The sequence below is a fragment of the Pseudopodoces humilis genome, chromosome 6 (assembly GCF_049639895.1).
Source record: "Pseudopodoces humilis isolate 2021_Gansu_Grassland_sample_001 chromosome 6, ASM4963989v1, whole genome shotgun sequence".
NCBI lineage: Eukaryota > Metazoa > Chordata > Aves > Passeriformes > Paridae > Pseudopodoces > Pseudopodoces humilis.
Window position 1 is genome coordinate 3,238,577 of NC_142205.1, and position 21,454 is coordinate 3,260,030.

General features: G+C 41.7%; 1 long non-coding RNA gene across 1 annotated transcript; it reads left to right on the forward strand.

Annotated features, from left to right (window-relative positions):
- Window positions 1-4,159: 4,159 nt before the first annotated feature.
- LOC148184078 (uncharacterized) lies at window positions 4,160-9,469 on the forward strand. Its single transcript, XR_015772697.1, has 5 exons — window positions 4,160-4,206; window positions 5,198-5,244; window positions 5,419-5,526; window positions 6,806-6,945; window positions 8,313-9,469. It is a non-coding gene; the product is annotated as an uncharacterized LOC148184078 (long non-coding RNA).
- The last annotated feature ends 11,985 nt before the right edge of the window (window positions 9,470-21,454 follow it).

The following is a 21,454-nucleotide window of genomic DNA, read 5'->3' on the forward strand; positions in this document are numbered from 1 at the left end:
ATATCCCTTGTTTCTGACAGTAATAAATAGAAATCTGTAGGTGCCTGATCCATGTTATAAATATTCATTACCAGTTTTGAGATGTATCAGAGGAGAGGTTCTTCAGGGGATGTGGTCACATCTCAGGATCATTGTTTGGCTTCTCCAGTCCTTGTCCTAAAGTCCCTGAAGTTAATCCATGCCCAAAAATCATCAGTTCAGCATCAACCTCCTCATGCTCCTGTGGCCCTACAGCCACATCAAATTTCCAAAATGAAGGCTGTAGCAGCAGCCTCACCGTGCTTTAAATTGAAGGTGAATTAATTGAAATGGAGCCTTTGAACTGAGAACAGAGTTTTCCTTGCACACAGCCACAAGTCTGGCCCAGAGGTCAATGTTTTAATTAATTTTGGCTTCAGTGCATGGCACTAACGTGGTGCCCTTTCACGTGTTTACCTTTATTTTTAACTTATATAGGAAAATACTGATAGTTCTATTAAATGTCCATTTGATTCAACCACAAGAGAAAATCATCTGAGTTAATATTGAATTATTTCTTTTGGTAGATTTAGTGAGGTTACAGCTGCCTCACCATTTCTTCAAGTATTGATCTCTCTGCAGCTCCCAGAGGAGCTGTCCAGAGAAAATCAATGAGCTTCAAGTGAGGAAAGGAAGAAGAGGCTGAAGAGGCAGTTTTCACATATGTAAATTGACCCAAATTTTTTTTTGCCAGAATGAAGAAAATCAGAGTAAAATTAAAGTCCATAGGAATATATATTACAAAAATCAAATTAATCTCTCTAGCTCCTGCAGCAAACAATCTGTAAGAGGCTCATGGAAGAAGGAGGGAAGTCCTTATAAACATGATTTAATTTCTTTCACAGAAAGACATGGATCATGCATCATAAAAGTAATAAAATATATGCACAAGGAATAACTTCTGCATCTCTAAATTTAATAACTCAGTACCAGCTCTGTGATCCTTATCTGGAGCAACCAGAAGATGGAGAGTATCAGTCCTTCATATTTTACCATCTCAGGGACTTTACACGGAGCAATAATGAGCTGTTGACATGAGACAACACTAGAATGCAGTTTTCAAAGTCACCCTGAAGTTGTATTTGTCCAGAGCTGAGCTCTTCATTTGTCTGGGTTCTGTTTTCTCTTCCAACTAATGAGATGTGCCAGCTGCCTTCAGAAAGCCTCGGGCATCCCAATCCCTGCCCTGAGCAGCCCAACAAATCCTGCCTTCAGTGGCTGCCTTGTGACTTCCAGCTGTCCTTGACGTTCTGCCTGAGACATCCACTAAAAGTTTTCTGGTTTGCTCTTAAAAATATGTCATTTATATAATAAAAGTCTCTCCCAAACCTAGGAACTCACACTCTAGTGCTTGTTGCTATCATGTACCTCCTCCTTTGACCTGACAGGCTGAATCCACACCTTTTACCAATGGTAAAGACTGGGAGGAATTGCAGGAGTAAGTTTTTTGCTGTCTCACCCTGGAATACCCGAGGCCATCATCCTGTTGTACCAAGCTATTTATTTTCTTCTGTGGGTGAATGTGTTTTGATCAGTTAAAGTTGTTGCTGAGATCTACAGACCAAAACACCATTTAAGAAATGGTCCTGTAAACAAGGATTATGTCTGTGTGAGCACATCTACGAAATATTATCACTTCCATTTTTCAAACCCTTACAAGTGCCCAGCTCTGCTTTATCACCATTATCAGGAGTGTGAACACTTCGCTCTCCATCACTTATCTGAGGAGCAGGTGCATGAATCCCTGTCTCCCATCAAGCAGTTATTTTCTATCTCTTGTCTTTTCAATCTAAGCTGCAAGAAAGTGCTGGAAAATATCTACATGTTGGCTCAGAGCTTTTCAATTAAACATCCAGCAGGATAAAGATGGAATTTTCACCTGCAGGACAGCAGTGCAGAGCAGTGTGCTGTGATTCTCTGGTAGATAACAGAGTCATTTGGGTGGGAAAAGAATTTTAAGATCATCAAGCCTGACTGTTTCCCCAGCACTGCTAAGGCCACCACTAACCCACATCCCAAAGTGTCTTTTAAACCCCTCCAGGGATGGGGATTCCACCACTGCCCTGTGCAGCTGTGCCAGGGCTGGACAGCCCTTTCCATGGAGAAATTTTCCCTGACAGACAATCTAAACATGCCCTGGCACAACATGAGGCCGTTTCATCTTGTTCTGTGTTAGATTGGAGGGTGATGTACTTAAAATTGGATCTTCTTCAGCAAACACAACCATGCTGGGGAGCCATGCAATATAAATCTAACTGGGCATCACACATCTAATTGGACATTCTAATGCTGGTTTATCCTTAGAGTAAGACCAGGATTAGGCTTTGTATTGGAAAAAAAAATCCCACAGAATGTGATATCGTTAGAAGTGAGATAAAAAAGCTTTCCTCATCCTTATTTCAGGAATGCAACCAATGCTCACACTCCCTTTATCTGTCTGGGAAAAAAATCCAACCAAACAGCTAAAACCATTCTAAGTGGAAGAGTTGTTTTAAATTATGAAAGAAATTACAATGAAAAAGGGACTGCTTCAGGACCTCTGAGAACAGAGGTGGTTTTAAAGGTAAGTATTCTCATTGCTCAAAGAACAGCATCTCTCACTGTAGGGCAAAGAAAACCATCCTAGGACTTGTTTCCCTAGAAAGTGGAAATGTGCAGGAGAATAAACCAGATGTGAAATCCTAGAAAGACAATGCACATTTTGTGCTGGTCTCATACACTCTGTTCTCAGCTTATGGAAGCAAAATGAGACCTCATTAAAAGGTCAGCCTGGAAAGAGAGGAAACAAGCCAGTTCTCAGGAGATATTTTTGTCAAATTTCCAAGAATCCAGACTCAGTCTGGTCTGAGAAAGGGCTCTATTCAATATAATAAACTCCTAGAAAAGAACTGGTGGGTGAGAACTATGTCACTAAAGGTTTTTGTTGCTCTGCACATCACAGTTGCTCTACCACCCTGCCAGACTTCACTCCTTCAGCACTCGCAGGTACTTACCCCAGTATTTCTGTTTGTCAGCCAAACTGCCACATTCTCCTGATTGGATTATTCTTCTTTCTTCCATTAAAATATTATCATTTATTTAGGAAAGCTGCCACTCAAACACAAACAGTCTTTGCACTGAAAAGTTTATGCTTTTGTGGGCACTGTCTAAGCAGGAGACAGGAGAGAGCCAAGTCCATGTCTGTTCCTCTCCACTGGCTCTGGATTTGCTGAGGAGCAGAAGTTTTATCCCTTTGGAAGGAACATTTAGCAATTAAGCATCATCTCCTGTGAGAGACTGAATGGTTGATGTTTCCATGGCTTCAACAATGCTGACATTGAAAACTGCAAGGAAAGAGCGGCTCATCTGTGGCAGCTGAAGCCACCCCTCCCCAAATACACCTCCTAACTGGAATTAGGGCTGTGACAGGAACTGGGGACAAGATAAAGGGGTTATTGTTGTCCCATCCCAGGGCTAGGGAGAAGAATGTATCCAGAAGTGATACTGGAAGAGAGAGTGGGATGCTGATGGCTCAAACCATGAGAGGAATCTGCAGAGTACAGGAGAGTGAGCACAGCCCAGCTCAGCCACACTGGTGATGGATGAGATAAGGAAAGAGGGGGACCCTGTGAGGCAGGAACTGTCTCCTTGTCCTTGTCAGTGAACCCTGCTGTGGTAACTGCCCTGTCTGGGAGGTCCTGGGACATTCACAGGTGGCCTGAAGGTGTTCACGCTGCTGATGGGCCACCATGGCCATGACTGAAGGTGTTCACTCTGCTGATGGGTCACCCTGGCCATGACTGAAGGTGTTCACGCTGCTGATGGGCCACCCTGGCCATGACTGACCCAGCTGCACTCATGTAAAGGGCAGCTGTATAGAATTAGAAGGCATCAAATTCTCCCAAACTGTCCCCTGACCCACAGCATTCCACATCCAGGTGTTCCTGACCCACAGCATTCCACATCCAGGTGTTCCTGACCCACAGCGTTCCATCATCCAGGTGTTCCTGACCCACAGCATTCCACATCCAGGTGTCCTTGATCAACAACACAACTTTACCCAGCTGAAGCTCCCTGCCCCAGGGGTGGTACCTGGGTGTTCCTGCCTGAACCTGAGTGAATATAAACCAAATTCAGCCTCTGCTGGGTTTGGTCTATGACCAGTAGACAGTGGAATTGCACTAAGTCTCATTATAGAGCCTATGGGTGGTAAGATCTTTTTCTCTTTTTTATACATGTTTTCAAGTGATGTTTTTATGCTTTTATGTTGCCTTTAACTATAGATAATAACAACCAAAATGGCTCCATAGCAGTTTTCCTATGCAACCGAATTGTTCTACAATGAACCCTGAATGTGTTAATTTACAAATACTGGTCATTCAGTGTCATTTCTCTAATCCATTCTAAGGGATTTATTAACAAGAACCTGGGTTAATAATTCTAGGGTAGGTTGTAATACCTCTCACAAGGTAAGATTTCTGCAACCAAGTTAAAGCACAGTATCTTAGTATGTGATGTACATAAGCAAAGATCAGGTTTTCTGAAGTTGGTAGACAGCCGGAAATGCAAATAGAACAAATTTCCAAAAGCCTCTGAGCTCCTTAATTGTGTGATACTGGTCACATGCTGTAAGAATGAGTTAAATATCACAAAATCATACGGAGCTAAACAACATAAGTGTTCTTCTGAGGGAGATAGTCATCTCTCATCCTAACTGCTTCACACTAAGCTGGGAGAGCAGAGTGGAAAATGAGAGCAGGATATCTCGGTCTGAGATCAGTGCAGAGCTCATGGACTTGAAGGATTTTTTTCTGTTGGAGTAAAAGAGAGAGATAATATATACATGCTTGGCTGAGAAAAATACTGCAATGTGGAATGAGACAGATCAATGTGAGAACCAAAAAAGGAACAATCCACCTAAACCTCAGGAAATAACACCAGCTGAGGCAGGGAGAAGGCTTGGTGACACAGGTCCCTTCAAGCATCAGCATCTCAGATCAGAAATCTCTATCAGTTTTAAAATGCCAGGTTCCTCTTAGCAAGTTCAAATTACAGAGCAGAAACAGAGTTCATGGGAAGACAAAACTCCCTTTAAAGGTTTAAAGGAAGGAAGCGACACAGATTACTGTTTGTACGCCCTGGTAAAATCTATGCTGCTGCAGTTGAGAAGCAGGAGTGAAACTCCTCACTTTTCTTCCAGGGAGGAGGCATGGAACAGGAATCTGAAAGGTCAAGGCCTGGCAAAAGGTATCTATGGAATAGGGGAGTGCCTTGTGCTTCCCCATTGCTTTTCACCCCAGAATTCCCAGGAGGTGCAAGTGGCTTCTTGCAGCTCTCTGGAGAGCTCTGCTGGGCACGGGGAGAGCTGGATCTTCTTGGCCTGTCTTAACCTGTGACTGCATTGGGCCAATTTGCCATTAGATACCAGAGCTAATGCTGTGTTCAGCAAGGAAAAGATGAGGACCTTCTGGAATGAGTGCAGAGGAGGCCATGAAGGTGCTGTGAGTGCTGTTGAGACAGGCTGAGAAGGTTTGTGGTGTTCATCTTGGAGCAGGGAAGGGTCTGGTGAGACCTCATGAGTCTTTTCCAATACCTAAAGGGGATGAGGAAAGATGAGGATGGAATTTTAGCAGGGTCTACTGCAGTAGGACAAGGGTTTTAAACTAAAAGGGGTTAACTCTTGTCTGTTATCAGATATGATATAAGGAAGAAATTTTTAAACAATGAGGTGATGAAACACTGTCACAGGCTACCCAGAGAGGTGGTGGCTGCCCCATACTTGGAAATATTCAAGGTCAGCTTGGGCAGGGCTTTGAGCAACCTGATCTAGTTGAAGTTGTCCCTGCCCATGACAGAAAACTTGGACTAGACCACCTTGAATGGACCCTTTCAACCCAAAGCATTTGTAATCCTATATTAAAAAAACAAAACACCCAAGAACGCTGAAGCTTTGTCACGCAGTTGCTTGCAAACCATTCCTGAAGCTGATTTTGAGGTGATGGAAGTGGGTAAGGCACAATCTCACAGGGCAAAATGAGCAGAGCTCTCTGTAGAGCAGCGGGTTGGAATCTGGTTTAGACCCTTTTAAGAAACCTCCCTGCCTTGATGTGGCTTGAAGCTTTTTCTAGCAAGAGAAGCAGGGTAACACCCCAAGTGCTCCTTTACTGCAGAGACCACCCTGGAGAGCCAACGTGCTGGCATTCAGAGCACAATCCTTGCTACAGACAAAGAGAACTCTGCTCAGCAAGTTACTGCCTCGAGTTTTTGGAGTACAAATTTAATTGGAAAATTAAAGCCCTCCTGGTGTAATTTTGGGGGCTGCTACCCACACTGAGAAGCAAGCATGGCTAAGCAGGTATCTGAGCGGAGTTGTGATGCTCACATTGATTTTCTGTGGGGTATCTTTCAGCTTTTCTGCTCTGCTGAAGTAGATTGGTCTCACTGCCCCACTGCACCTTTCCTTCCAAGCATCTTATACCACCCTGCACTGATGAAGAGATCCTTAAACTGTCACAGAATGGTTTGTGGTGGAAGAAATCTAAGAGACCATCCAGTTCCAACCATCCCTGCCAAGGGCAGGGACACCTTCCACTATCCCAGGCTGCTCTAAACCCAGTCCAACCTGGTCTTGGACCCTTCCAGGGATACCCACAGTTTTTCTGGGCAGTCTGTGCCAGAGCCTCCCCCACCCTCACAGGGAAGACTTTTCTCTGAGCATTTAATCTAAATCCCTTTTTGTTTGAAATAATTCCCCCTCCTTCTATTTCTGTTTGCCAGTATAAAAAGTCTCTCTCCCTGTTTTTTATAGGTCCTCTTCAAGTACTGAGATGCCACAATAAGATCTCCCTGGCACCTTTCTCTTCTTCAGGCTGAGCATCCCCAGCTCTCAGCCTGTCTCTTGCACAACAGAGCCGGGCTGCATGGTCAGGGTACATTTAACAGCCTGAGGTGGGCTGAGGGCACAAACCCATGGGAAGGTGTAGACAAAGGACATGGCTGTCCTGATGGGATGCTTGTGGCTGGGTTCTTTTTCTCTCTTGGACTGAGATTGATGAGAAGCATCAATCTGGACCTGGTTGTTTATTCTTCTCTTATCTACATTTCATGTATACAGCGTACAAGGAGCTACGTGCACTAAGATAGAAAGGTGCAAAATGGCTAACAAAGAACTTCAAGGTTTTTTATATGTCTATTTATCCAATTAACAAATGCCAAGTAAATGATTTTTCTTAGTGACTCAATGACCTAACACCTCTGTGCTGCACTGTGGCACTTTTTATTCAGTCACTTATTACTACTCAAAAACTTCTAGAAGAAGATGAAGAAGAGACAACACCCTAAATCCTCCATCTTGTCTTTTGTTTTCTAAACTAGCTTAAACTCTAAACTTTAATTTTTTCACCCAGTGACTTAAGAAAACTCTCTAATTTACACACTCACAGTTTTTCTATTTAGCAGTTGTTTCTATGGTGTTATATGAAATTCAGTGCTTTCTTGGATGTCAGAGCCAGGTATCAAAGATAAGGGCACACACTCTGTGCCTCTGACTCCAACATTTGGCTAGTCCAAAGCTGTTAATGCAAAGTTCTAGCAGAACCTGGTAATTGAGAGACCTCATATCCCCACGATGTCCATCTGGGTTTGTCTGGCTCAAGCTGTCTCAGATCCCCAACATCTGGGAAGCTTGTAAAAAACTGGGAAAAAACTAAAGAGTGCCGTGTATTCTGCAGAACTGGAAGAGCATCTGCCTCAGGCAAAACCAGATTATGCTGAAAAACGTCTTGGTTTTGAGTGTCATTGCCCTGGATCCCAGTTTTGTCCCTGTGGGTCATCAGCTCCACCAGTGAATACCAAGCTTCAAACATTGGATATTTTCCTGGTCCTTTGCATTCTGGTACATGAGGACAGGGACAGCAAAGTGAGGAATACCAATGAAATACAATGGCTGAGTGTGACTTTAGTATGGATATACTAATATATCAGTCCCAGGATGTTTTTTTGACAAAATATATTTTAGCCAGGAAGCCAAAATCATAAACCCTCCCTAAAAACCATGAAAATCTACATGCTGTTTTCTTAACTAGCATCACTCAGTGTTTATTTAGTAACAAAAGGTTTGAGAATCTGGACCTCAATCAGGGGCTTTTGTTATTCTAAAAAAGGAAACAGGAAATGAGACACCATGAATTAAAAATATATGCAAATAATGCAATTAGTTATTTCTGTCAACAGCTGAAAATTGGCCCAGTGTTACTTGCAGAAAGCCTCAAACCTATTACTCCAAAAGTTTTTCCAAAACAAGATTGTTTTCACAGATACTACTGGAAATCCATGAGCCTGCACCAAGAAAAGCAGTTGCCTGATAAAGGGACGAGTGCTGCTGGCACAGCCCTGCCTGCACAGAGCACATCTATTATTGCTGTGCAACGTCACAGAGTTGAGATATGGTGACCTGCTGACACCTGGAGGAGATGAACCTCATGTTCTGAAGCATCCAATTTTGTTCCTTGTCCTCAGATCTGCAGCTCCCATCTGCAAGATCCCAATCTGCGTCATTCTTCATTTGCATGGGTGTGTGGGTTCCTGCAGCGCTCGCTGGAGCCAAGAGGATTTTCACTGAGGAAATGGAAAGTGCTGCTTGCTGGACACACAGAGGGTGAATATTCCAGCTGGCACCGTTTTCTAGGAGTACTAAAAATTTCCATCAGAACAACGAGCCCATCTCTCAGCAGCAGGGACCATATAAGTACTGAAAGTAGAACTTGGTCTGCGTTAAATCGGAGATGAGGAGGGGTTGTGGGGAGGGGAACATCAGCCCAGAGGGTGGGATGGAGCTGTTCCCTCTCACCACAGATTCTCGAGGTGGCTGTGGGAGTGACTCCTCCCTCAGCTTGCCCTCAGGACTCTCGGGGTTGTCTCCTAAATTGCAAGGGGTGTTGTTAAATTCAGCCCAAAACATGAAAGAGCTGGCACTCATTTTTCCACTAAGACAGAGGTTGTGCCAACTTGCTGTAAATCCATCTCCTCAAGCCAGGCAGTGTGAAAGCTGAGGAGCTGCACCCTCTAACCCAGGGAAAGGCAGACAGGAGCCAAGCCAATTTACTCTAAAGCAAAGACAAGGAGTCTGACTGATAAGAGCTCTCCCACACCTCTCAGGAGGAAATAGGTCACTTCAGAGCAAATCAATCACTTTTCCTGGAAGGTGAATCAACCAAACTATGTAAGCAAAAGGTATAAAAGGCTGGTGATGAATGGGTTTGGGCTTGTAATGAATGCCCAGTGCCAGGAAGGGATTTCCAGTGATTGGATTCCTTGTTCCATCTCCTGAAAGCTACTTTATTTATGTCTGCAATAAATAGAAAATAAGTATATCCTATGGCCTAGCAGGCTATGGGAAGTAATTCTGTGATTCACAATCAAAATAGTCCAGTATGTGAGTAATCATTCCTTTCCCTTCCTCTCTTTGAAGAAATGATGACATTTGAAAGTTGTTCATGAGCCCTCAAATCACTTGTCTGGTAAATACAATGCTGTGCAGATGTTGGTGAGGTCCCAAACATCTGTAAGCTCGTGGCTATTTGGTTTATTGCAAGGATTACTGGGTGGAATTCCTGCAAAAGTCAGGCCTAGGAATCTGGAGTGACTAAGTTTTTGTAGGCTGTGTTTATTTCCATCAACTAAGGATTGTGTTTGTTCCATTTAATAACTGCAGCCTCAACCGGTGATAAGGAGGAAATCTCAACAATGAATTTCAGAGAAATATCAGGGAGAGGTGCTTGAAAAAATAAGTCTGTCAGGAACAACTAAATTGGGAATGCACCATTTCCATTGTCCCCCTTCTCCACACTCACGTCTGGCCTGGAAGCACTAGAAATGCTATAAAAATTGTGTGACTGCAGGAATCAATGAACCTCTACCCCTCCATGCACGACCTTTGTGTATATCTGATTAATTTCTATGACTCACTGCAGGTTTTATTCAGGATTGTATGGGACAAGGCTGACAGGAGTAGCACTGCTGGATGGTGGGAGCAAGAAGTGTCTCTTACAACAGCCCTTAACATTTAACAGTGGGACTCGATGATCTTAGATGTCTTTTCCAATCTTAGAGTTCTGTGATTTTATCCTGTAATTAATGTAAAATGTACATTCTGTCTACAGAAACATTTATTTCAGGGCTTCTACAAAAATTTCATCAGTTATGTATAAAATGCAGTGTTATTGTTTTCTTGATTAAAACTGGGATAATCTCCCTGGCCTTGGCCACTCACGCTGACTGCACCTACATTTTGCATGATACAACTTGAATGGGGGGAACATGGGCTTCTCTCAGACACCTCTGGAGGAGTAAACTCACCCTGTCTGTTAATATTAAAAGGTCAACTTCACCCAACTATTTAAATCTACCTCTTGTTGCTCCTGGTAGTACTTTGCAGCAGGATCACAGAAATATTCTGTGTATCTGATCCAACGGAGGATTCTCTGTAATAAGGAGGAAAATCAAAAATGGAAGAGTTACAATTGGAATGCAGTAAACCTCAAAACATGTTAATTTACACCTTCTTTAGGTTCATTTTGTCCTTCTCCCCAAGTGTGAGAGCTGGTAGCCTGGAAGACTGAACATAGGGTGACCATGCCCCCATCATCTCCTCATCCTCAGCACCACTGGGCAAGTGTGGGGGCTCAGAAACCTGGTTGTTGTCAAAAAGCACCCAGACAAGCTCAGAAATAATTTGTCTGTCAAGTGGAGAGACCAGAGGGGGGGGGGGTGGGGTGGAAGTGAGAAAATAGGAGGAGAACAGATGTTTGTTGAAAAAATAAAAATAATTTCATTCTTGCCAGGACTGAGAGGCTGTTCCCATCTGCAGAATGAGTTGGCATTAATTTTCTGCTGAAGGGGGATGCGTGCTGTTCCCTGATGTGCAACACTGCTGATAAACTGGAGCCCTGCCCTTACCCACAGTAAAATGGGGAAAGGGCTATCCATGGGATCCATCAGCTTATGCTGATGTTGAGTTTCTGATTCTTTTCTTCTTTCTTAAAGGAACACAAAAATAAAAGGATTTATTTCATCTGCCCTGTCTTTTTAAATGTGATGTGATGTCAGAGCTGGAACTTCATTTTTAGGCAGCAAACGATTTTCTGAAAAGGGATTTTTTTTTTTCCCCTAGTGTTTCTTAAAGGCTGTCAGAACCCCTCCCTCTGTTCCCCACATCTTTCTTCTCCATTCCACCTGCTGTCTGTTGGATTAAATCCCACAAGAAAGGAAAAAGAAAAAGGTCCAAGATGAATAGATGTTGATAATATTGAAAGATTTTTTTTTTTTTAAAAATCATGCTTTTTAAAGGAAATGAGCCAAACCTTACCTCTCAGTGAACCTAAGAAGCTCTGCTTGCACTTTCCTACTTCAGAAACCCCTGTGCCAGGCTACATTTATCTCTGTTGCTTCCCAAGGCTTCAAATGCTTCCCACTCAAGCTTTGCTTCTATTTTTGCTCCCAGTGCCACAGCCAGAGTGCTCTGGTTGTCCAGAGGGAAGGTTCAAGAGGGGCAGCCTGAGCAGATCCCATTATGGATAAGACAGGATCACTTAAAACACTTTTCATGCTCCCTGGAGAGTTGTTCAAGAGGAGGAAACTCCTGGGACTCCACTGAGGGCATGAAAAGGGCTGCTCCTTGTTGGTTGACCGTGGGGAGATGTCAAATCCTCGTGTCACAGTTTCCATATTTTTTGTGCTGTCACCCATCCCTGTCCTTCATTTTGTTGTTCATTTTCTTTGTAGGTTTTGGCAGCTTTGCTACAAATTTTGTTTTACATGTGTTTCTTTCTTCGTATCTTTCACTGACTCTCATTCAGATACTTCTTGGACTCTCCTGTCGTCAGTTTGTCCTTCAAGAAGGTTTTTTTTCTCCTCTTTTCAGTGCCTCCAGATGCTCAGATAAAAGTTCCTGTGTCCTGTAGAATACACACACAGGTAAAGCCCAAGCTCTGTGCTTTTAGACTCTTTTGTTTCTCAATAATTCATGAAAAAAATCCATCCCAACAAGCACAAATGATTGTGGAGGTTGTCAGGAGAATGTCCTGCTAGACCAATACAAATGGTATCAATATTAATGAATTTTATAATTTAATTAATTATAAATTTTATAATTAATTATATTTATTAATTAATAATATTAATTATAATTAATTATAATTAATATTAATAATACAAATATAAAAATCTCTAACACATCATTAATTTGGTTACTTAGTCATGCATTATTTGCATCCCCCAAATCAAACATTCCCACCCTTCTCCAATACTCACAAAAGCAAGTAGAGAGGGGAGAAGAACCTAGGAAATGTTCATTTAGTATTACTGCATACATATGCCTTAAAAAATCATGAATCATAATTTAATAGAGAATTCCTGTGGAGATGGATATCAGTTTCTTCATTCATAATGATTCTAATTACTGCACTTGATATTTTTACTTTTGTAGTCACAGGGTCCAACAGTTTCTTCTTCCCTTCACACTGTAAAATTATAAAGTTATGTTTATCTTGCAATGCAGAGAAATACTGCCATGTAAAAACCAGACAGTAAAAAGCAAAATAACCTTGGAAGTACAGGCAAGCTGCTTAAATGAATGAAAAGAAAAAAATATTCAATGCAGTTTTCAGTCTCTGATAGAGTGAAAGAACATTCTAGGAGAAAAGTGAAGACTGTCATAAAGTGACAAAAAATCTAGGAGCCACTATCAAAATTAACTGGAGGTCCAAGCCTTAATTAAAAACAAACAAACAAACAACCCAAACCAAAACAACTCCACAAACAAAAATCCCACAAAATAAAAACCCAAAAATCCTGAACCACAAACCAAAAACTCCACTCTTTCCAAACATTAATAAAAGCCAAACTAAACTAACTTTGTGAAATACTTTGCCTTGCACTTGCCTTAGGCTAAAAGTGGTCACACTGCTGTATACCACGGACCAGCTGATAGCAATAAATTCAGTTAGCTAAGCCCTCTGTCACTAAAGCTAATTTGCTTTTCCCAGACTTATTTTCCCTAATGTCCAGGAGCGAAAAACAGAGGTGAAACCTGCAGAACAGCTTCTGTGTGAGGAACAACTAAGCTGGATAAGTTTGTCTTTCAAGTTGCAAAAAATATGTTGAATATTAAATCTAGAATTTTAAATCAGGGGTGAAAGATTAGGCTGAATGCTAGAGTGGCCACCAAGGTGGAGATAACCTGAAAACTGACTGCTGGCTGTGAGAAGTCCATGGATTCCAAAATCTGTGGAAGGCAAAGGCTTTGAAGATTGTTGAGTACAAAGATTTTGTTTGAAATTCATGAGTCACCAGATGCTAGGGTAGGATTCCTGGAAGAAGAACCAAATTTGCCTCAGTTCTGTACATTTCTCTAAAGGTCTGCTAAACCCCACTGTTGGACAGGGAAATAATTAATTATTAGTAAATAATTTTGTAGAATTTTTTTTCTCCTTACTCTGCTCAGGCTTCCAGAAGGAACTGGAGGCTGTGTGGGAGCTGCCCCCACTCACAACTGAATACATCAGCTTAAATTTACAGAAATCAGCATCAAATAAAAAGTTTGTCTTTCGTACAGAGTCAACCATCAACAGAGAGATGGAGCCAGTTAAGGGATGCCAGAGAACATCTCAAAACAGTGCAGTCAGGACCAGAGAGGGCTGCAGCCAAAGCTGGAGATTGTGAGATGAGGAGAGCCTCCCCTCCATGAGATGATTCACTGCCATGAGATGGCAGCAGCTTGGCTGATCCAAGTGACCTAAGGAATTTCTCACTCTGGAACAAAGGTTGAAACAAAATTGCTTCATCTGGGACCTGCTCCAGCAGCAGCACATGGCACAAGAAAATGCCTTCCTTTGCTGATCTTCTCACAAGATCTTTGCTGTTTTTTGTGGTCCAGTCTGGTGACTTCTATACTGAGCCACAAAAAGAAGGATGAAGGGAGGTAAATCCTCTAGCTGAGCCACTCAGTCCTTATCTTTGTGGAAGTAGTTCCCTGAGCAAATTTAATAATTCATGATAGATGTGTCCTCTCAAGTCTTAAATTCCATCATTTGCCAAGGTGTACCTCATACTGTAGGAAAACTGTCTTTTCCAGCTGAGCACCTGCTAGATCAGGCCTTGAATTTGATGAGAAAATAAGGAATTCCTTACACCTCTTTGTCCATGGTTCTGTAGACCTCTGTCCAATCCCTGAATTCAGCTGTTTGGTTTTTTTCCAGGACAGAGACCCAGCCAATGCAGCTGCATTTTGTATGGAAGTCTCTCCATGTCTTTAATTGTACTTGTCAGTCTCAGTGACTTTTCTATTTATAACAATCCCTTGAGCACACTGAGTGGCCAAATGCCTCATGGTGCTCAGAGTATGGGAGAACCATGAATTTATGCAGTGTCATAATGATCTATTTTCCTTTCCATTTCTTTCCTAATGACTCTTAGCATTCAATTTAGCATTTTTTGATTGCTGTTGAGCTCTGCAGTGATGCTTTCGTGGAACTGTTGCCACCCTATCAAGCTCTCACTCGAGTCATAAAGGTTTGATGAAAGCCCATCAGATTTGTTTTCAGGCATCCACCTTTACATTCAACTCCCCCTTCACATTTATCCACAGTGAATTCATTCTGTGCTTTTACATCTCACTCAATCTCAAGTGTTTTTCCTGTTCTTCACAAGTGGTTTTTGTACTTATTGCTCTGAAATAGATTAATATCTGCAGAAAACTTCGTCAGCCTCACCATTAATACACTTTTCTTGGGTCACTAATGCATGTATTCAGCAGTGCGGTTTCCTACAGAATCCTTTTGTTGCTTCCCTTCCCTATGAAAGCTGCTCACTCCTACTATTCACTTCCAATTTTTTAACCATAGCAGGACTATCACATCTGGGACTTGCAAATTCCCTCTTTCCAGGTGTAAGAGCAAGACTATCCTGGAAAAAATCTGAAGTGGCTCCCAGTGCCCTTTAGAGGATCTCATTAGGTTGTGTTTTCTGGTAGATAGAAAGAAAGGTTCTTATCCTTGCAAAACCTGCTAAAATAATGAGGAAGTGTTTAACTAATCAATCCTCTCGTGGATTTTGGAAGGAGTATGGGGTTTGGAGGTGGATTTTGCAAAGTTCTTCTCCCTCACTCTATGCCTTGAAAGATTTTTACTCTAACAGCATTATGAATCCAGGGGAATTTTCAGCAATATAGCAGTGACCATCCAGCTACACCGTCAAAGCATGTTCAGGCCCAGATTCACCTTGGGTCAAACAAGTCTAGATTTTTAATATTTCTAAGCTCTAGCCTGTGGTCTGCAGTAAGAGGAGGTTTATTTCCACTCTACCTATTTTGGGATAGAAGGGGTATCTTAGAAGTTATTTCTCTATTGATTTCAGGGATAGTCTTGACAAAGTTAGCCCTCCATAGATGTGATGGTGGTGATCAGGGGTGTTGATCTGTTCACCTCTGAGGGCATCTAGTGCTCCATCAGAGGTAACATGGATCATCCTTGTTCCTGCTCCATCCAAGTCATGCCTTTGTAGTCACTTTTTCTTTTTCTCTGCTGGGTATTTCTGATTGTACTGAGCAGATTGAACCCTTCACAAGAAACCTGCCCAGCCCTTGTGCAGTGTGGCTTTTAACAAGCAGATAAACAGCACATCTGATCCATAAACTCCTCCTGTTGGTTATTCCCTGGCAGTTATCTGCAATAGGAAAGCCACAATAAGCCCCTGGAGGGCTGGCAGTGCCCCCATTGACCGGTTCTGTGCCTGATGCTGCAGCTGGTTGTCATCGTGGGCAGCTGGAGTCGCCACAGAGACACTGGATGAGAGGGAGCACTCTCATCCCAAAAGTGCTTCCTGGCACAGTAATTGGCTGTGGGGGACACTGGAAGCTCTGGGTGTTGCCATGGAGTTCCTGGAGGGCAGTAATCACCAAGGAAGGGAGGGATTGCCATAAGCAGCACAATTTTCTGAGATTAAAAGCATTTCATGAAAGCGGGCGGACAGATGGGACTGGATAAAACGCTGGGCCTAGAGTGAGCAGTGAACATTTCACAAGTATTGCATCCTCATGAAACAGAGCTGAGCTTGGCAATAAAGGTATTTTACCCTCCTTTGTGAGTCAGCCAGTGCTCAGGAGAGCACAGCAGCAATGAGGGATCACAAAGAAGAATTATATGGTGGTTTTGTTGAGAAACCTGTAAATAATATCAACTAAAGTATTATGGAGGATATTTGTTGAATAAACAACAGAGTATTTTTACCTATTTGATTAAGACTTGACACATTAATTACCAAATAACACTCAGAAGTTAGTGTTAGCCTTGACTCGTCCTGCTGGCAGAAGTGAAATGATCAGATGTGGCTGAGGGCTTTTCTACACACACAGTCATTCCACACCTTCCATATTGACATCATTCCATGGCAATTGTAGAAATGCTAATTGAATGGGAACTCTAAAGGTCTTGAATTACTCCTGAACAACACAGCCAGGCATAACACAGGTATTCCAATGTCCTGCCCATAAATTATGTGCCCATTTCCTATCTCCACAGGAAATGCAGGTTAGTATTCATAAGACCAGCTTTCATTTTTTATAGAAATAAAAGATTGCACTAAGGAAAATCAACCTGGACTGATATAAAAATCCTCATCAATAATGCATGTCCCCACGCTCCCAACTTCAAGGAAAGAACACCACGTACTTTTGACTCAAACCAAAACTTGTTTTACATCACAGGAGTGTCAAACCCTTGGCCATCATTACAAGAGCTAATTAGGACATGGTCATTGGAGGAGATACAGACTCCTCCTCAGAAAGTGACAGTGTGAACTTCTTTTTCAGGGTTTGCTGTGTGGGTTCAGGAGCTCATGGGGGTCATTAAACACAGGCAGGAAATTAGCACACCCCGTGGAAATCAAGACATCAGATGAACTTACACATGAGCAATGAAGAGCTCTGGAAATATGAAAAATTAAGCTCCCTCTTGCTGGCATTAAACCACAGTCAATGGAATTGTTCCAATAAATCCTGGCTGGACCATATAGAGCATAGGCAGTGCATAGCCAGAGGTACTGTAATTTTTCAATATTCCATCCTTGTCAATATTCCTGAGATGGGAGATGGTAATGGAAAGGGAGAACTACCAAAACATCCTTTCATAATCACCATTTCATGGCAGGAACTCTCTTTTCACTGTGAAACCTGGAAAGATGTCTAAAGTCACAGCTCTGGAGCTACCACCTTGCAGGTTTTATAGGCACAGGATCAAGGATGAAGCTAAAGAACAAAACATCAGCAGGGTGGGATCGTGTTATCAAAGAGTTCTACATTAAGACCAAAAAAATTACAGAGAATTGTGTTCAGAAAAGACAGTCCTACCATTCACTGTGTATTATTTGGACTCTAAATCTCTCTTGTTTCTTTGATCTCCAGCACAAGGGACACAAAGAACAGGACTAGAAAATTGAGGAAGTAAAATCCTCAGAAGCAACAAGTGAAGAAAATATCTTTCTGTTGTTTTTCTTTTCTGTGTAATTCCAAAACCTCAAAAGGTTTGCAATGGGGCACTATAAATTGAAGGGAAATTAAATATATATATAAAGATAGATAGATAGATAGATAGATAGATAGATAGATAGATAGATAGAAAGAAAGACAGACATCACCACCCCTTAAGGATGTATTAGGCAACAATAATCTTCTCCAAGATCATTTCCTTAGCTAAATACCAAAGCTCTGAATAACAATATTCTTCTTCTTCTTCTTCTTATTATTATTATTAACAACAACAACTATTATTATTATTTTTATTATTATCATCATTATTATTATTACTATTATTATTATTAAAAAATAACCCTATTCAATAGGCAATGCAGCCAGGAGACTGAATGCCAGAGGTAAAAAAAAAAAGTGACATCAGTAACTACAGAAATTCTTGGGCACTTCACCAAAACCTGGAGGTGTTAAATGAAGAGAATAAAATCACTACATATAATGATTATTACTTCACTGTATGTCTCATGGAGGTTAAGCTGTTTCCACTTGACTTTAGCAGTTACCATCACTTGCACTCAAATCATCCTCCTGGTTCACTAAAAATCATTTATATTTCCCACCTGCTTGCTCAAATCCGTCTCTAGAGTAATGTTTTTTTTCCAAAGAGCAGGATATAGAAGAAATCCTGGTAGCTGCTCCTTTTATTGCTCCATTTGTCTTCAATGTCCTTGTCTTCCAGCTGCTGACTTGTGTAAAATATCTTTTCCACATCCTCGGCTCGCTCGTTCTACAATTTATTGTCATCCTTAATTCTATTGTCCCTTCTAGCAAATTTTTTTTTAGTTTAATAGAGTTTCTTGAGCAATTTTGCATCATGAATTGCATTCTAGATGCTGTATTTACTCATGTGGAGAGCTCCATTATTACTCCTGGAGTAAATATTGGTTTTCATACATTACAAGCTTTCACGTTCTTTGGATTATTGCTCCTTGGTATCACTTAAATTAATTCTTATACACAGAGGCCATCTCTTCATTATTTTTCATCCATCTTTTCCTCCTCATATCTTAGCCCATAATATTTAACACGCTGAACTCACAGAGTTTGCTCTAAATTCAGATTTCAGGGTCAGTAAATGAGCCTCATGCTCACGTTCCTCAGCTAAAGGTTTTTAAACAGGGAAGGCTGGTGTGGGCTCGAATGACTGGTGAGCTCCTTTGGGGACAGATTTAATGACAATTAAACTCCCTTTGCTGCGTGGGATTGTCTACAGGAATTGAAAACAGGGTATGAGGAGAGATGCTGCTGTTCTCTCCCTCTTATACTCTGAAGCTTTGAAAGGGATAAAGTGGCATTAATAGCCGCTGGGACTGAAATTGAGATGTACCCTTGGCTGTACCTAAATGCCAAAAAAACTTGGAGGAGGCTTCAATATGATGAGTGTCATGAAAAAAGTACTTTCCACAGAATTTTAAGGGCTGACCCATGGCTTCAAAGTTTCTTTAGGGTACTCCAGGAGCCCTGACTGGTACAATACTGAATTTACCTATATCCAGATCCCATAAATCTAATTCCAAACCCCTGCCATGGGCAGGGACACCTTCCACTAGACCAGGTTGCTCCAAGCCCCATCCAAATTGGCCTTGAACACTCCCAGGGATCCAGGGACATCCACAACAGAAGAGGAGGATCTCTCAGTTCAGGGATGCAAACTTGCACCTTTCCCTGGAAACTTTATGGAAGGCAGTGGGAACCATTATGAGCAGTAAGAGCTGGTCATTTCCAGCATCAGTGGAGTACAGGGGTTTAGAGAAATGCACTTTGCCCCACCTTCTTTGCCCAGAGTGAGTTATCTGGGAAAAGGGCAGGAATCTGAGTGAGCACTCAAAAGAGCTGATTCATTTTAGAAACATGGGCAATTACATGGGACACTAATGATGCGTCACCTGTGATGGGACCAGCCAAAATGCATACAAAATAGTGAAACTTCAAGGGTCCCTGGTATCCTGTTCAGCAATAAGGAACAGTTGTTTCATTCCATGTGTCCCTGTAGAGCTTTTATTTCTGTGGCAAAACCAGTGCTGACCACCAGTCCCACAAATCCAATTTCTCTCCTTTCTCTCCTCAACGGTTCTGTCGGTGTAGAATAAAGAGCAGAAGGTCAAATAGCTGTAAGTGTACAAATAAGTTGCCCAAATTTTTCTCTTATTGCATCATTAAATGGATTGGCCATTAGTGTTTATGAAAAAAGAGTGGATCTGCACCTGTTGCTGGGAAAAGTTATGCTCTTGTTCCAAAGATAAAACAACAAAAAATAAAAATAAAAATTAAAAAAAAAACAAACAAAAGAAACAAAAAAGAGCCAAAGCTATCAAGGCTATTACTGAATTAGAATATTCATTCAGCCTTGCAGTGCAGCCTTTCAGCAGTTCTCCAGCAGAGGAAATTCTCTTTATCAGGCACCTGGAATATATAGTCCCCAGAGACTCAGAGATAAGAAAGCACATTCTCCAAAAGCTTCACATTCCGCTGTGGTGTGATCTGAAGGGTGATAACATTTCTCCAGCTGGCTCTGAGAGTCATTAATTCATTATTCAGCTGTGTCTTCGAGCCCCCTTGATCAAGGGTCCTTTTTCTCTCTGTCAGGCAACTGTTCTGTTCTATGTTCCTGATTTCTTTACATCTCTGCCTTCAGTGCTGTTATCTCTAACTTAGACTATCCCAGTGTTCAAATGTTGGCTCCTATTTTTACCTTTGTAAGAAGAGACAGAGTGAAAACAATTATGTGATGAGTGTTTAATGTGTTTCTGGGAGCTATGTGCTGCTCATTTAAAGTCTGGACTTTCCCTTTACAAAGAATGCTAAAAAAGAAGAAAAGCAAGTGTGAAGTTGCCATTTTTCTTTTTTTTACAATTTCTTTTTACATTTGCTGCAAAACCCTCTGCTTCACTCTTTCCCCTGCCTTTACATTACATTAGTTAATGAGGTTTCAAATTTTAATTGCTCTCATCCTTTTCTCATCCTCCCAAACCTGACTCAGTGTGATTGGAGCAGAGTGACGCAGTTTGTTAGAGCTGAGGTGACCGTGGCTTGAGTCATGGGCTTGTCACTTCAAAACCTTTTGTGGCATTTTAAACACATTCACAAACAGAAGACATTTCACTGGATTTCCAGCACGTTATAATAGAAAAATGGACTCATCTTGTCTGCAAGTTTCATTCTTGCTAGCAAGAGGAGGAATTCAAAATTTTTTTCTGGAAGTTTCGTTCTGGGGTCGCCCCTTGACACCTTCAAGGGTATCAAACACTTCAGAACCCCCAAAGAAACACTCAGCTACAGGAAAGGAGTGGGACAGCTTGCAGGAGCTGCAGATTGAGGTAATTACCCACTTGACTGCCCAGCCTTGGCAGTTGATGTTGTGTTAGACAGATTGAAGTCCACAGTTATGTGCGTTTGGAGCTGGTGAGGCAAATACCCACACTGACCTTTCAAACAAAATACTTTTTGTTCCCTGCAATTCTTAAAGACATTCCTGTGTGGTGTTGCTGAGCTTTAATTTGAGGAGGAAGAACATTGAGGGTTGATAATTTTCCCACGTTCAAGGAGAATTCACAGAGTCAGGGAGCAGTTGAGTTTGGAAGGGATCTCTGGAGATCTCTGCTCCAACCTTCTGCTCCAGCAGGGTCACCCAAAGCTGGTTGCAGAGAACTGAGTGTATTTGTTTTTATTTTGTATTTCTAAGGAAGGAAACTCCACAGACTCACTGGGAGACCTGCATCTGTTCTCGATCATCCTTAGACCAAAAAAATGTTTCCATTTTTTTTTACATGTAACATTCTGCATTTCAGTTTGTGCCCATGGCCAGTGGTGATAGACAAATTTACCAACAAAATTTGTGGATGTAAAATCAGGTCACAAAACACGACCTTGAATACA